This window comes from Hibiscus syriacus, unplaced genomic scaffold, assembly GCF_006381635.1.
Source record: "Hibiscus syriacus cultivar Baekdansim isolate YM2019G1 unplaced genomic scaffold, ASM638163v2 tig00110384_pilon, whole genome shotgun sequence".
In the NCBI taxonomy this organism is placed as follows: domain Eukaryota; kingdom Viridiplantae; phylum Streptophyta; class Magnoliopsida; order Malvales; family Malvaceae; genus Hibiscus; species Hibiscus syriacus.
In genome coordinates this window covers 7,760,920-7,776,842 of record NW_024062715.1, presented here as the reverse complement: position 1 = coordinate 7,776,842, position 15,923 = coordinate 7,760,920, and the positions used below count along the sequence as shown (strand labels likewise).

General features: G+C 33.4%; 1 pseudogene; it reads right to left on the bottom strand.

Annotated features, from left to right (window-relative positions):
• Nucleotides 1–656: 656 nt before the first annotated feature.
• Nucleotides 657–2,929, bottom strand: LOC120122018 (annotated as a pseudogene).
• Between the last annotated feature and the right edge of the window lie 12,994 nt (nucleotides 2,930–15,923).

Sequence of the window (15,923 nt, the reverse complement as noted above, 5' to 3'; positions counted from 1 at the left end):
ACAAGAAATATTTAACGGATGCGGAAGCTCTCGAGTTGATGATCCAATCCATAGCAAATTATACTTCTTCTGTTAACGTTTGATTAAAAGTAAAATTTCTTAAATAAGATTCGTTGTAATATTAGATTTATTTTTCATCAAATAATTAATCATATAAATAATAATGATCAAGGTTACTATAAGATCCAGGCATAGAATTCGTGTTAGACTTTATGGTCTCAAACTACGATATTATATTTTTTTTGGATAAATTACGTATTTGGTTTTTAAACTATTAGTTTTATTCTGTTTTAGTACTTAAATTTTTTATTTTCAAAATCATACCTAATAGTTAATTTTTATTTCATTTTCATCCCGTCGTTAAAAACTTAACGGGTTTAATACCTAAACTATTAGTTTTGATCCATTTTAATACCTAAACTTCCAATTTTTTTCAAAATTTAAAGTTGAATTTTGAATGGGGTACTATAATGAAACAAAAACTAAACTTTAGGTATGATTTGAAAAAAATGAAAATTTTCGTACTAAAACAGAACAAAATTGATAGTTTAAGTACTAAACATATACTTTACCTTATTTTTTATGCACGTGATTATTATTATTATTTTTGTAATTTTTATGTAAATCCTAATATTTTTGTTTTTTGATCCAATTTATTTTAATGGTTATTATTGTAATAAAATCATAGAAACTTAAAAAGCAAATTTAACCTAATCCCACTTATCTATGTAGATTTACAACCACATATATATGTAGAGCCAATCGTAATTCCTAACCATAACCGAGGACATGCAGTGTATTGAAATCTTCTTTGAAATAACGAACTCGAACCCGAACGTAAATGCCGTTAAGATGCATGAGACGACGGCGTTTAGTACGCCTGCTGCGATAACCTCGGCCTCGGATGCACCATCAATGGCGCCGCACGCTGTAAAGTCAATCCAAAAGCTTCCTCCATGTTCAGCTTCTCCGGCATCAATCCATCGGCCAACTCCCAGTCGAAAGCATGCACTAACGTCGCCGTCAACAACTGGACCATGCGCAATCCCAAGCTCATTCCGGCACAGATCCTACGCCCGGCACCGAACGGTATAACCTCGAAATCATTGCCCCTAACGTCGGCATTCGGCTTTTCGCCGCCTGGTAAGAACCTCTCGGGTCGAAACCCGAGCGGGTCGCTCCACTCATTAGGGTCACGAGCAATGGCCCATACGTTGACCAAGAGGGTGGCGCCCTTGGGGATATGATAGCCGTTGATCTCGCAGCTGTCAGAAGCCATCCGAGGGAGGGAGAGCGGCGTTGATGGGTGGAGGCGGAAGGTTTCTTTGATGACGGCTTGGAAATAGGTTAGACTTGACAAGTGTGAGTCGGAGACAAGGCGGTCTCGACCCACAACAGAGTCGAGCTCTTTACGAGCTCGAGCCATGATACTGGGATGCCGAATCAACTCAGCCATTGCCCATTCAACCGTGCTTGAAGATGTATCAGTTCCAGCTGTAAACATGTTCTGCGTTTTCCATGTCAAAAGCACATTAAAATTTACATAACGAGTGTTAAATAACTTTTTTATCAATATAAAATTATATCACTTCTCACGTGTATGCTATGGTATGGCTTCGTTTAGTCCAATGGCGAAGCAATATAAAATTTATTTATTTGAACACGTTTGTATTCCAAACAACATATGTTTCGAATGGGTTTTAGTATTAGACACATATAATGTAAACTTCTCAACAAAAAAAAAAATCTTTTATCAAAAAGTTATTCATATATAATTTAAAAATATATGTGTATGATTAATTTATTTAAGTGATTAAGATATTTTTTAGTCAACGTGATTAAAATAGTTCATATTCTTTGTGAAAGTTTTAGAAAGATTACCAAAAGCAGTGCTTTAATCTCAATATCGGTAAGCTTTCCACCTTCGACGTCAGTATCTTCTAAGGAGATCAACGTAGTCAATAAATCTGTGTGTTTCTCTTTTCCGCCATTTCCTCCGGCCTTGATTTTGTGCTCTTCGAGGATTGTACTCAAAAACCTATCGAATCTCTTATGGAGTTTCTTCATTTTACCTTGCACCCCTTGCAAATCCAGCCATTCCAGTGTCGGGATGAAGTCGCCAATGTTAAAAACGCCGGCCAAGTTCATTAGCTCCACCACCATGGACTTGAATTCGTCTGCTTGTGGATCGGGGCCACCGCTTCCGTCCCGAATACCCTTTTCCCCATCATCACTCGTCCCAGGGCGTTTACTGTGCATACGTTCAAAAGTTGGCCTAGATTCACCTTAGTTTTTGCAGTTGCCAAAGCTCGTACAAGCACCCTTATCTCCTCCTGTTTTCAAATCAAACTTACATAGTAATTAGAGTCAAACTCTAAAGATGTACTTTTACCAACTGAAATATAGTCAAAATGTATGAAATTTATGATATATCAACGGCAGTTGGAGCAGAGTAAGGGATTGTGAATGGATCACGTAAACCTGGCGAACATGTCTAAAGTCATCCAAAGCCTTGCCGGAGAACAGATGAACGGAGCTGATTTTACGTAGCAATCTCCACCTCGGCCCATACGGCGCAAACACAAGGTCCTGATAATTATACGCTACATATTTGGCACCCGCATTCGGCGGCCGACTCGAGAAGATAGAGTCATGGACTTTCAAGAACTGAGCCGCCACGGATGCAGACGACGCTACCACAACATCCACGAACCCCAACCTTAGGTGAATGAGAGGGCCATAGACTTTAGCCATGGCGGCTAAACGTTGGTGAGGCATAGGACCCATATGCGGCAAGTTGCCAATGATCGGCCATGTTTGGGACCAGGAGGGAGCCGACGCTTCCTCAAGGTAACAGAAATGAAATAGAGACAAATGGCAGATAGTAAGGAGTATAGAACAAAAGAAGCCATGGGTGTTTCTTCAAACTTTGCAATTGGAAGTGAGGAAGACGGAAGTGGGGTAGAATACTTATATAAATTAATTAACAGATAAAATCAGACAAATAATATTTTAAAAAATATTATCAAATGATAATGGAAATATAGACATGGGTTAGGTAAAACATGAAGCAAAAAGATTGGTGCACGTGAGGTTGGTAGGTAATGCTAACTTCAATCAACTGCGAAGAACGGTAGACACAATTAGAAACACACGATTCGATGGCACTGTAGCTAACTACTTCATCTGGTGTGCAATGTTGATAATGCTAACTCCAATCAACTGCGAAGAGCGGTAGACACAATTAGAAACACACGATTCGATGGAACTGTAGCTAACCACTTCATCTGGTGTGCAATGTTGATATTGGGTTCAGAGTTAATCTACAATCTAATCAGGTCGATATCTCAACACCCAACTGTATCAGACCCATTAATGTTATACCTTAAAACTCAATACGAGAAATGTAGGTGCGAATTCAGGCAGATAGCACTATTGACTCTAGAATCTCACTTTTATCCCTTCAACTTTACTTCTAACTATCAAATTCAAGTTTTGCATTAAGCGCAATTGTTTTTCACAATTACCATGTTCATATTCAAAAATGATAGTCGCGATATCCTAACTTCCAGTGTTTATATTCAATATTGGGTTGCCTTACCCAATCATATCTCCAAAGTTTCATTTCGGGTACATACATTCATCATGTATTAAGTGACAGTGATTTTTCTTAATCTTGAGCAGGAACAATGACATTACTAGGTAGAAATATATATTCATGCTATCATTGATTAAACCCCGTCTTCAAAATGCCTAATCACTTAGATCAATGCTAATTGATTGGTTTCAATTAAGTTCCGATTAAAACAATACTGATGTCTGATACATATGGATTCTAGATAAGACTTTCATTAATTGGGAGAGGAGGTTTCTGGTACATCACAAGTTTTGTTTCATATTCGGAAATTCAGACAATATTGAATGAATCAAATAGGTACTTGAAAGGTAACAATATATGAAATATTTTGACAAGTCTTTACAATTTGGAGAGCACAAGTATTGTGAAGGTCACCTAACTCACTACATTTTTCACAATCTGGAGAGCACAAGTATTGTGAAGGTCACCTAACTCCTATTTTGGGATTGATTACAGAATGTCAGACCAGAGGTTGGTAACAAATATTTTTTTTAAAGCCAATATAGGTAACTCGTTCAATAAGGATCATATCGAAAAGAGTGGATGGGGGTCACAAATTGGAAACTTTCACATAAGACGACTGACAGATTCAGGTTTTGAGACAGATTAAAAGATTTACTCCTTACAACTCAAATCATGATTATAAAATAAAGATGTTGACTACGAAGATAACCAGGAATTCCTCCTAGGTTTAGAGTATTTCAAGAGTAGCAGAAATATGCCTACCAGAAATATGAATCCATGAGTCGATTACGTGAGTGAAATGATTAGGAATCCACAAAACCTTTTCGGTACCTAATCAATTATGTTGTTTTCTTAAAAAAATGAATTTCAAATTTCAATTTAATCAATGATCCTTTAGAAATAAAATTTGTTTACACCTCTCTTCAAGATCCTTCAGAATTACGAATAAAAAAAATATGTGAATCAAAACTGAAAATAAGATTTGTTATTGAAAAGTAAAATATTATAAATAAAAAACAACAATATAGAAATAAGAATGAATTTAATTTAAAGTAAGAAAGAATTGAAAAAAAAGAGACCATGTTAGTGGAAATAAGATGATAAAAATAAATCTTAAAATTGAAATAATAAATTAATCTCTGCAAAACAAAAACTAGCAGTGAATAAAAAAAAAAGAAATGATCAAACAAATTAAAAACGAGAACCAAGAATTCACGAGCAAAGTTAACTAACGATCCTTTAAGGTGAAATTAATCTCGTTTATATCTACCCTGGAAAAATAAAAATAAATATATTAGAATAATAAATAAATAAATAAATAAATAAATAAAACAATGATAATAAATGTCAAAAAGTTTGAAAATAAACCAATCTTAAAATAAAACAAATATTCAAAATGAAATAATAAATAGATAACAAAATAAAGATTTCATAAATAAATTAATTTGAAACTAACAAAATTAAAATAATAAAATATACGGAGTCCTAAAAAACTAATAAAAAAGGTAAAAAGTTAGTCTAAACTTTTATACAAATTAAACTTTAAATAAGATGAATTAAACTAAAAATAAATAAAATAAAATTAGTGACAGAGTAAATAAAACAAAGATACAAAAAATTAAATAAATAATAAATTTAAATAAATAAACCAAATGAAAAAAATGATATAGAAGGAACCTGGAAAAAAATAAAGCTGATAAATAATGACATTTTTGTGTTACGTGAATTTTTGATTCAGAGTTTGTATTAATGGCTATAAAGCGATAAATTTTTGGATACTCGAATCAAATCAAATATTCAAGATATTTTGAAGGATGATAAATTAAGGTTAATAATGTAATTTCCATGTCTTAACCAATAGGATTTAACATGGAAAATTGGATTTAAGTTGATTTTTCATGTTAAATCAGGACCATTAGATAAAAAATGACAAAATTGTAAGTTTAAGAAATTTTAAGGGTAAAGTTGGAATCTAATTAATTTTTGGGTTCATCTTTGACTTTTGGATGAACAAATAGGACATGTGGCTTGATAATAAACATGAGATTTCAAGAGTAAAATGGCTATTTGGCATTAAATGAATTTTTTAAAATTCATTTTAGTTTATAAAGTGACAAATGGCTTGATGAGTGTTTTAAATTGAATACATTTACATTTTAATTCTTCTGTGTTATTGATTTATTGTTTTTTTTGTTTTGTTTCATTTATTTATGTGCAGGAGTATATTTTCTAGAATCAACAGTAAGAGGGGTGCATTATGTATTTTTTTATTATCTAATTGTGGTTGATAACATGGGCACGACCTGGGGCATGACGCGATCTGACATGACAGTTTCTAAAAGATCCAGTCAGCAGTGACATTCAAAAGGCAATTCAGTTAGCATTATTCAGAAGGGAGACGTTTGAAAATCACTTGGAATTTAAGTTAACATTTATTGATACATTTACATTTTAATTCTTCTGTGTTATTGATTTATTGTTTTTTTTTTGTTTGTTCATTTATTTATGTGCAGGAGTATATTTCTAGAAATCACAGTAAGAGGGGTGATGTATTTTTTTATTATCTAATTGTGGTTGATAACATGGCACGACCTGGCATGACGCGATCTGACATGACAGTTCTAAAGATCCAGTCAGCAGTGACATTCAAAAGGCAATTCAGTTAGCATTATTCAGAAGGGAGACGTTTGAAAATCACTTGGAATTTAAGTTAACATTTGAATTCAAAACAAACATTTGAAAATTATAATTTTAGGATTTATTTGAATGTTTTTAGAATTATTCTTATTTATTTTATTTTCCTTATATTATTTTAAAGCTATAAATAACTTGGGGTAAAGCTTGAATGTATTTTGGATTCAATTTTTTTCTTTATTTTAATTTTATAAAAGTCTTTCTTTTTTTCAAGTTTCATTTTTGTTTTACTTTTATGTTTTTACTTTATTTTCTTTAAAACATGCTAAGTATGATTTTTATCATGCTTAGCTAATTTTCTCAATTAGCCGATAGCTTAACGATGACTCAATTCATATTGTGAGGATTGAAAAGCACTTAATATTTTCGGATATCATTCTCAATTTTTTGCAAACTTGGTTTGGCAATCGACCTTACCTTTAAAAATCTTAACACTTTCATTTCAAAAAGTTGACGTTGGTCTGGATGTTGTTCTGATTTAAAGTTGGGAGGAAGAATCGGCTGGTAACAAGTTTCGACTTTCTATAAACACACTTAGCGGCTTTAACACTCTAAACTGATACTCACATTTGGTTTGGCAATCCCATTTTAATTATTAACTTGTTCTCACTTGCAACCTTATTGATAGTAATTATGGAGTTATTGGGAACCTCAGCTCGTCTTAGAATCCTTTAGAAATAAAGCCCCAAAAAGTATATTAGTATTGATACTAAGCCTCTCGATATCGATACAAACCCTTGAGTATCAATACTCCCTCTAGGGTATCACACCTAACATAAATTTTTAACTAAGAACATAAAGGGTAGTATTGATACTATTGATACTCTTATGTCAGTATCGATACTCCCCTAGATTATTGATACATATCGGTACCCAAAATGGACACTGGAAAATTGGTCTCGATACTAGCCCTTGGGTTTCGAAACCAAGACCCCATTATCGATACTCTTATAAAGAGTATTGATACTCATGTGTTAAAACTCCCTTGCTTTTGTCTTTCATAAGAACAATATCGGTATTGTTCTTCCAATACAGATACTAACACTCTAAAATGCCCTATTTGGGCACTACTTGGGCACTCAAACTCACCCAATATGTTATCTTTAGGCTCCCAATCATTAATTAAGTCTTATGTGATAATAAGGGATCATAATAAGGATTTGAAACATGTTATAACACTAAACATAGAATCTACAATGAAAATATTTAACATGTTTCAAACTCAACTCTTAAGCTAGAATGTATTTCTAGTGACCCACAAATGGTATGAAGAAGTTGTGAATGCATTACTTTGCTTCATTTGCTGCTAAAATCTCTCCCAAAATCAACCAATGGTCAATTTCTCTAATTTAAAGCAAGGAAATGAGTTATTAACTTATCTGGGGTTTAAATTAGAGTTAAGAACACTCTATATGACTTAAATCTACTAAAAACAAGCTAAAATCACTTGGTTCTCTTAAACCTCCCTAAAATCCATTTTGGAAACTTTGACTAAAACTTGAAATAAACTGAAACTCTTGGAATGGAGATTTCGTTTCTTACCTTAGAATTCTTGAACTAAGCTTGAAAAACTAAAAGCTTTAAACTTTGGCTAACTCTTAGAGAGGAAGAGGAAGAAGAAGAGATAAAACAAAAAGATGAGAGGATGAGTATTTGGTAAGGAATAGGGGGTGGTTCATGTGAGATCATAATAAATAAAGGGTTTTTCATCTTTTGATTTGAGTAGTGGGTAAATTACACTTTTGATCATTTTCATTTTATTTCATATAAAATCATCCCAAATCTTTAACACTTGGGCCCAACTTAAGCCCACTTCCAACTTAATTAGGTCTAAACTATTCTAATAGGTATTTTGGGCTCGATTTATAGGTCTCAGGTTGACCCAAACTTCTAACTCAAGATTCAAGGCACTACAACTCTCTATTCCTAATAAGAAATTTATCCTCGAATTTTTTTTGGATAAAAAAGTTGCAGACACTGGAGTTGCATATCCTCCTCGATTTCCCAATTAGCTTTATCAACCCCATGATTCCTCCAAAGCACCTTTACTAAGGGGATCTTATTGTTCTTTGGTTCTATGAAAATGCTATAGCAATCACACAAGTGAACGTATTGCAAATCAAGTAATAAAGTGGAAACTATAAGAGTTTCGGATGTCGAATCCACATGGAGTAACTTGTTTTCATTAGAGTGGTAACAGTAAAAAGAAAAAATAATGAAATCAATAACAAAGAGCACCAATTCATGCTATAATTTCTTTTTAGTGAGGCTACCATTTTTCCCTCTTGCATCAACACACATCCAAGACCGTTTAGTGAGGCATTGCTAAACACGGTAAAGTATTTTCCTGACTCGGGTTGGGTTAAGACTGAGGCTTGAGTCAAAACTTTTTTCAACTGCTCAAAACTACTTTGTTGTCTCTCACCCCAAATAAACAACACTTTTTCTGAAGCAACTTAGTCATTGGGGCTACTATCATCGAAAAACTTTTCACAAATCAACGATAATAGCCGATAAGACCTAAAAAGCTACACAACTCATCACATTCTTTGGTGGTTCCCACTAAAATACTATATGAAACTTCTAAGGATCAAAACGAAATCCATCCGCAGCTACAACATACCCCAAAAATAAAACCTCAGACAACTAAAACTCGCACTTCCCAAACTTAGCAAACAACTGTCGGTCTCGAAGGGTCTGTAGAACTATACGAAGATGTCGATCGTGCTCTTCCTCTAATCACGAGTGCACAAAAATATCGTCTATGAACACCACCACGAATTGGTCTAAGTACGATTCGATTCATGAGGTCCATGAATATCGCCTGGGCGTTGTTGAGTCGAAATGACATTACAAAGAACTCATAATGATTGCATCTTTTCCTAAACGCCATCTTTGCTATATCTGACTCTTTAACCTTTAATTGATAATACCCCGATCTTAAATCTATCTTGGAAAATACATGCTCCCATTGTGTTAGTCGAAGAGGCTATCAATTTTCGAAAAGGGATAATGGTTCTTGATAGTTGACTTGTTTAACTGAAGGTAATTGATGCACAACCTCATCGATCCATCATTCTTTTTAACAAAGAGAATCGAAAATCCACAATGAGAAATACTTGGCCAATTTAAGCCATCACAGTTTATATCTCAAGTTTAAGCCATCATAGTTTACATTTCAAGCTTGCGTCGTGCTCCGAAAACCAATCCATGCCCAAAATTAATCAAAATCTCTGAATGTTAGCTCCATAAGATCAACCGAAAAGATCTCACCTTGAATTTCTACAGGACATCTAATCCTATAGGGCTAAATACTCGAACCCCTATCTCAAGATCATCAGCTAGGATATTTCTCTCTCGAACTAGGTCATAAAGATATAAGAATGGGTATATCCTGGGTCGAGCGATAATCGGAATTGAAAATACTATAAACGTACCTGAGATCACGCCAGTAACATTGCAATCCTCTTGAGATCGTACTGCATACTGACAGGAGATGACTCTAGGCTCAATGCTGGCCTTAGATCGAGCTGCTCTACCTGCTTGACCAGATGCATAACTCCCACTTCTCTGAGGCCCTCTACCCTTTTGAACTAACATAGTTGACCTATAGGTCAACGTTGAAGCTACGTCTCGTGCCTCAAGACAATTTCTGATAAATTGGTCCAGAAACCACAACGAAAAAGAACCCCTAGACCCTGTTGGAAACCCCTAAATGTATCCTCTATATTACGTAACTGGGCTAGGAAGATACCCTCGATAAACTTCCCATACTTGCTACAGATACAGTAGCCAACGGTCTCTTACGATGGTCAGTTTTATCATCTCATCTACTAGTATTTTACGCATATCTATTAGACTAGCCTGACGATGTCCTTGAAGATCCCTAAGAGTCTCTCGCCCTGTTGGATGATAACTGGGGTGGTCCTAAAGACTCGGTCACTCCCTTGGCCTGTCCAAAAGTAGCATCCGATGCTGCAACTTTCCTCCCCAGAACTCTCTTTAATGCTTTTGCCTGAAGGACTAACTCAGAAAAAACTCTCGGTGGATCGATGACCAGATGGGTCATAATGTCTAAGTGGAGGCCATCCATGAACCTCATGTTAGAACTATCGACGAGCCCAATGGCATAGCTGAAAAATAATTTGACGATTTCACCAGCGATCTAAGTACGAAATACCGAAATCGAGAGGAAGAGATGCAAAATTTCACCTTGGGTTCCTTGAAAACAACAAAGCGCAATAGTCATGAGCGGTTCGAATTGCAAAGCCTCCACGAAATCACGTCTCAGAATCTACTTGGTTTACTCAATTGAGAGCAAAAATTTTACTTTTCCCAAAACCATTTTGAGAAAACTTGTAAAGTCTAAGGAGTAGAAAGAAACGACTGCTTGACCAATCTTTTCCTTTTATAATGTTGTTACCCTTACACTAGGGTTGTAAATGAGACGAGACAGATCAAGAACTACTCGAGATCGACTCGATCAAGGCTCGATAAATACTCGGATCGAATGGACTCGACTCACTCGATCTCGAGTTCTTAACGAGCCGAAACGAGCTACTCGATATTCGACTCGAAAAGCTCGTGATCAGCTCGAAAAAATGTTATATTATAATTTTAGATTTTTTTAAATTACATTATTAAAAATATATTAAAAATACACTATTGATAATTATAAAATTTTAAAAATATATTAAAAATTCTATAATACAACTACCCTCAAATTTTAATTTTTTAATTAACCAGCCCAAGTCCAATTGTTACATTGTATATTACTAAAAGAAAAATAAAAGCCCATTTAATTAAGCACATGTTAGATTACACGTGTTTGGTTGATTTCTTTCTTTCTTTTTTTAACTTTTTACTGCATAAGTACTTGACAACGTAGAAAAATAAAATAAAAAATAAGAAAAAACAACCAAATAATAGAAAAATTGAAAATGGTTAAAAATTATTTTTGAATAAATATTATAATATTTATTTTAAATTAATAAAAAATTATTTATTTAATGAAAAATATTTAATATATTTCTAATGATAATATTTTTAATAACTAATTATTTAAATTGTTGTTATATTTTGAGGTTTTGGGTTCAAATATCATAAATATCAAGGGTTTGAGCATTTAATATCAAGATACTATATTGTACTTACCTCATAAATCGGTACTAAGTCGATTAATTAATGTCTTTGCAATGAGCTCTAAACCTAAACCCTAAACCCTAAATCCGATTTTGTAACAAGGGCTCTTATTCTAAATTAATTAACAACTAAAATAACATTATCTCTTTAAAATATTACCTAAACTAAAGTGTGCTTACACGATACATGCATGCATACGAATGAAATGCACGTAGCCACATACATTAAGATGAAACAATATAAGATTAAACCTACTATTAATAAATTAAACTCATATTTAAAAAAATGAAGGACCAAAACAATAAAAAAACTGAAAATAGGCATACAAAGTAGAAATTACTCATTAAATTAAACAAACCAACAAAGGGATTACACTATCAAATAATTAAAATTATAGACACAATTGAAAACAAGCACAAATTGAATGAAATTACACTCGTCGTATATGCAGGATATCTAGGGTAAAAACTCTTACCCTAATTCATTTCCCCTCAAACTTTTCCTGGCTAAAACTTGCCCCCCTCGCCGTTCTCCTCTCAAACCTCATCCACTCACCCTAGTAGAAACCCACAACCATCGTGGCCTAAATGCTCCCCCAAGACTCTGACGAGAAACCTAGACCTCAAACCCTTCTCCTCAAACTAAACCTTAACCCTAAGCCTCTCAAAACAACACCTACTCCCTCACTGCCGAACCATACGACCGTCGTAGGTTTCCCTTTTCGAAAGCTTCGTTGAGGAACCAAGATCCAAAATAACCCTATCTTTACCCTTTCTTAGAACCTAACCTCACAAGCCCAATAGACACTCAGGAAGTTGAACCAGAGAATAGCAAGTTGTTTGACTTGGATCCCGAAACACGATAAACTGTAGAGAAGATGATGGTAATTAGTTCTTCTTTTCTTACGATATTTTGCTTTTGGTTGTTTACATTTTAGATCCATTATAAATCGTAGTTTGTACTCGACACAAATTGCGTTCTTTGTTGCAGTTCGACCAAAGACAGAAGTCCATGGGCCTTCCAACCAGTGATGAACTTCAAAAGCAGAAAATTCTAAAGAAATTTATGTCCGAGGTAGTTATTCTATTCCGAAACATGTTTATCCAACCCACTTTACTAATCCTTATATGGATGGAGCTTTAGCTGATAAAATTTGCTCAATGTTTTTTGTTGACATTTTTGCATCATCCTGAGATGGATTTTTCAAGGGCAAAGATCATGTAAATTGTGGGAGTAAGTCTGTTTATTTTAACTTTCCTTTTGGGTGCAAAAATAGAAACGATGAACTTTGCTCGTTGTAGGTATTTACAAATTTTTGAGACGTCAGTTTTTTGCATATAGAGTTAAAGCAATTGTCTGAATGTGGATGTTTGATATGGCTTGAAAATTCGAAAACTTGAACTTTTAAGCCTGATTTAAAATCAAATTTTGAAACTTGACTCGAGTTTATAGAACTTCGAACTCAAAATAGTTTCAAATTTAACTTGATAAAGAAGCTTGAATTTGAACTCGAGTATGAACCTCAAGTACATGAAGATATTATCTTATATTTAAAAAAACAACATATAAATGCTAATACTATTAATAATATTATTAAAAATGTAAAAGTTTAACATATTATTTTTTGAATTGCAAAATTGAGATATTTTAGAATAAACTTATTTTTGACTAACGCAACCCCTTATTTTGACAGTGAGGCTCGAACGGCTAGGAGGCAAAGCGGGATGAACTACAACTAAGGTAAACGTTTAAGCTATCTCCATTATGCCTTTGACTTGGTTTAGATTCAAAACGTTTAAGCGAACCATCTTCTTGTTGCCGCGCCATGTAAATGTTACAACTCGTTTACTTGATAAATTGGCTGAAGCTGCAATGATTGTTTTGTTGACAGGTTGTACTGGACAATTTGGTTAAACCATCAAACCCCATCACTGATTACAACACAAGGTAAATGTTATTTTAACTGTTGAAGTTGGGTCTTAATATATTTTGTTCTTGAATTGCAGACTTGATGAGAGGCTTTAATTGGATACTGATGAAGGCATTTTAATTTGCACATTTTATTTTTCCAGATGCATGAAGATTGTGTTTCTTTTATCTACAATCTCTTAGTGCCATGTTATTGGTATAAATATTAGTTGGTCAAGAGCATGCTGGTTATTTTTTGTGTAAAATTTTCTCATGTTTCAAATTATGTCCGAATTTGGATCAGAAGATTTGATATCTTTTGTCCCAACTCGGAGATCTTTCTCCCTCTCTCTCTCTACACACACACCCTTTTTATTATCTCCTTTCGATAGGCCACTTCATAATTTTCTATATTGGTCACGTAGGTTTAGTGGAATAACATATGAGATGTTGAGTGGAGTTACTTCGACTCTTCAAGATGTTCAGGTTCATTGTCCTTCATTGACCATCACTAATCAATAATTTACAGCAATATTGTAATATCAATGTTTCATTAAAAGTTATTTCATATATAAATTATTGATAGTTGCTTCTCATCTTCAGACCGGACATGATAGCATCGAAGATGCAAGAGATGCTATGGATTTGTCTCTGTTAAAGATTAGAAATGGCAAGTAATTATTTTCTATGCATTCACACATTTCAACATCTCGAGATAAAATTTGATATTTTACTGGAGTCAAGAAATGTAGCATATAGGAATATGTACACTATGTTCTTTTACATCAAGAACTCAAATATAACTTATAGCGGAAGGTTCATCATACGGTTATTTTTTTTGTCTTGATGTATAAACTTGTATATAATTTCTTGTAATGTCTTTGCTTCTTGTCTTAGGACCTGATTTTGGTTCGCCACCATCCTTTCTGCACAGAAAGCTCCTTACTCTTTTGGGTGAGTGTGGCAAGACCTCCTCTTTCATTGATGATATTTCCATAGTCAAGCGATATGCTTCCGAGTCATCCCATGAAATCCCGGTTTGCTCTGATGATGAAGCACTTTTAAAGGTTAGAAAAGAGGTAAGGCTTATTACTTTTCTGGTATACCTTTATCTATCCCGTCTGGCTTATCAGCTTATATTATGTGTTCTGCTAGGTCAAGAATGATCGCGTATACTTTGTCTGGACACAGTTTTCCGAACTGAACTCCTATTTCAGAAGACAAGCCCAGAAAACTTCAAAGCTTATAATAATTATCCTAAATTTATTGTAATTGTAATTGTATTTTTATTTTTTATATTTTTTATAGTTTATACATTCATATTATAATGTATTGGTGATGTTAGATTAAAGGGAAAATTATTTATATAATTTAAATGTCGAGTTGAGCTTGATAATTTTTAGCTCGCGCGTTTTCGAGTTGAGTCGAGCCTACTTATAAAGTTTTCGAGTTCGAGTCGAGCTCAGCAATACTCGAACTTGACTCGGCTCGTTTATACCCCTACCTTACACTTAGGGTTTTACTTATTAAAAGAAAAATAATTACATTAAATATATTCCTTTTAATATCTATTTAGCATACACGTGATAATTAAAATCATATATATATATATATATATATATATATATATTATATATATATTATATATATATATGATCTTAATATATATTTTTAAGTAAATAAAATTGTACATGTGTAACTTATTATAATTTGCTCATCTCAACCCTTGGGTGCGACCCTGTAGGTTCCTGTAACGTTAGTAGTGATATTAGAACCATTCTAACACTACAAATAATGAGTGACATGTAGAAATATATCATTGTTATCTAAGTTACAATAAATCATGATTCGATATAACATCTTCGTGACAAACTCTATAATGTATTATATCATTTTGTCATTTATATATATAATAGGCATAAGTCTAGGAATATCACATTTGTATAACCCATATATTCTTTCTTGATATCTAGAGTAGACTATAATGAACGAATAATTTGTGATATCTCATATAAACTTATTCAAGCATGTCCATGCATTTTTAGTCTCACTCAATCAAGTGGCTTGTGATATGTTTCCTATTATATAGGAAGGGCAAAACTTATCTTGATCATTCACACCCCACTACATCTATTACTATATGTTCAATATTAGTCTTTATAATGTAACTAGTTACAGAGCGTGTTTAACAGTATCAAAACATACAACAATATATGTTGATATAGTAATGATCTCTATCTCAGGTCTGGGGATCATATATATAGTCATCACCATGAGCAATGTTGTAACCATTACATAATAATCCAAGACATATGCTCAAAGCTGGTCAGTCCAATATATTATTCTCTAACAAGATATCCATGTATTGATTATGTCATCTCTATGCGAATAACATCTCATTGTCATCAATCAACAACATGTTAGTCTTAATCGTATTATTATTATCCATGCCCATAATAATACTCGATTAAGGATCTTTCAATAATAATCATTTTATTGTATGTACATTATTATCTTTTAGTTTATTTGATGAACATAAATATAATAAAATAAAATAATGGTATTGCCTTTATTCAAT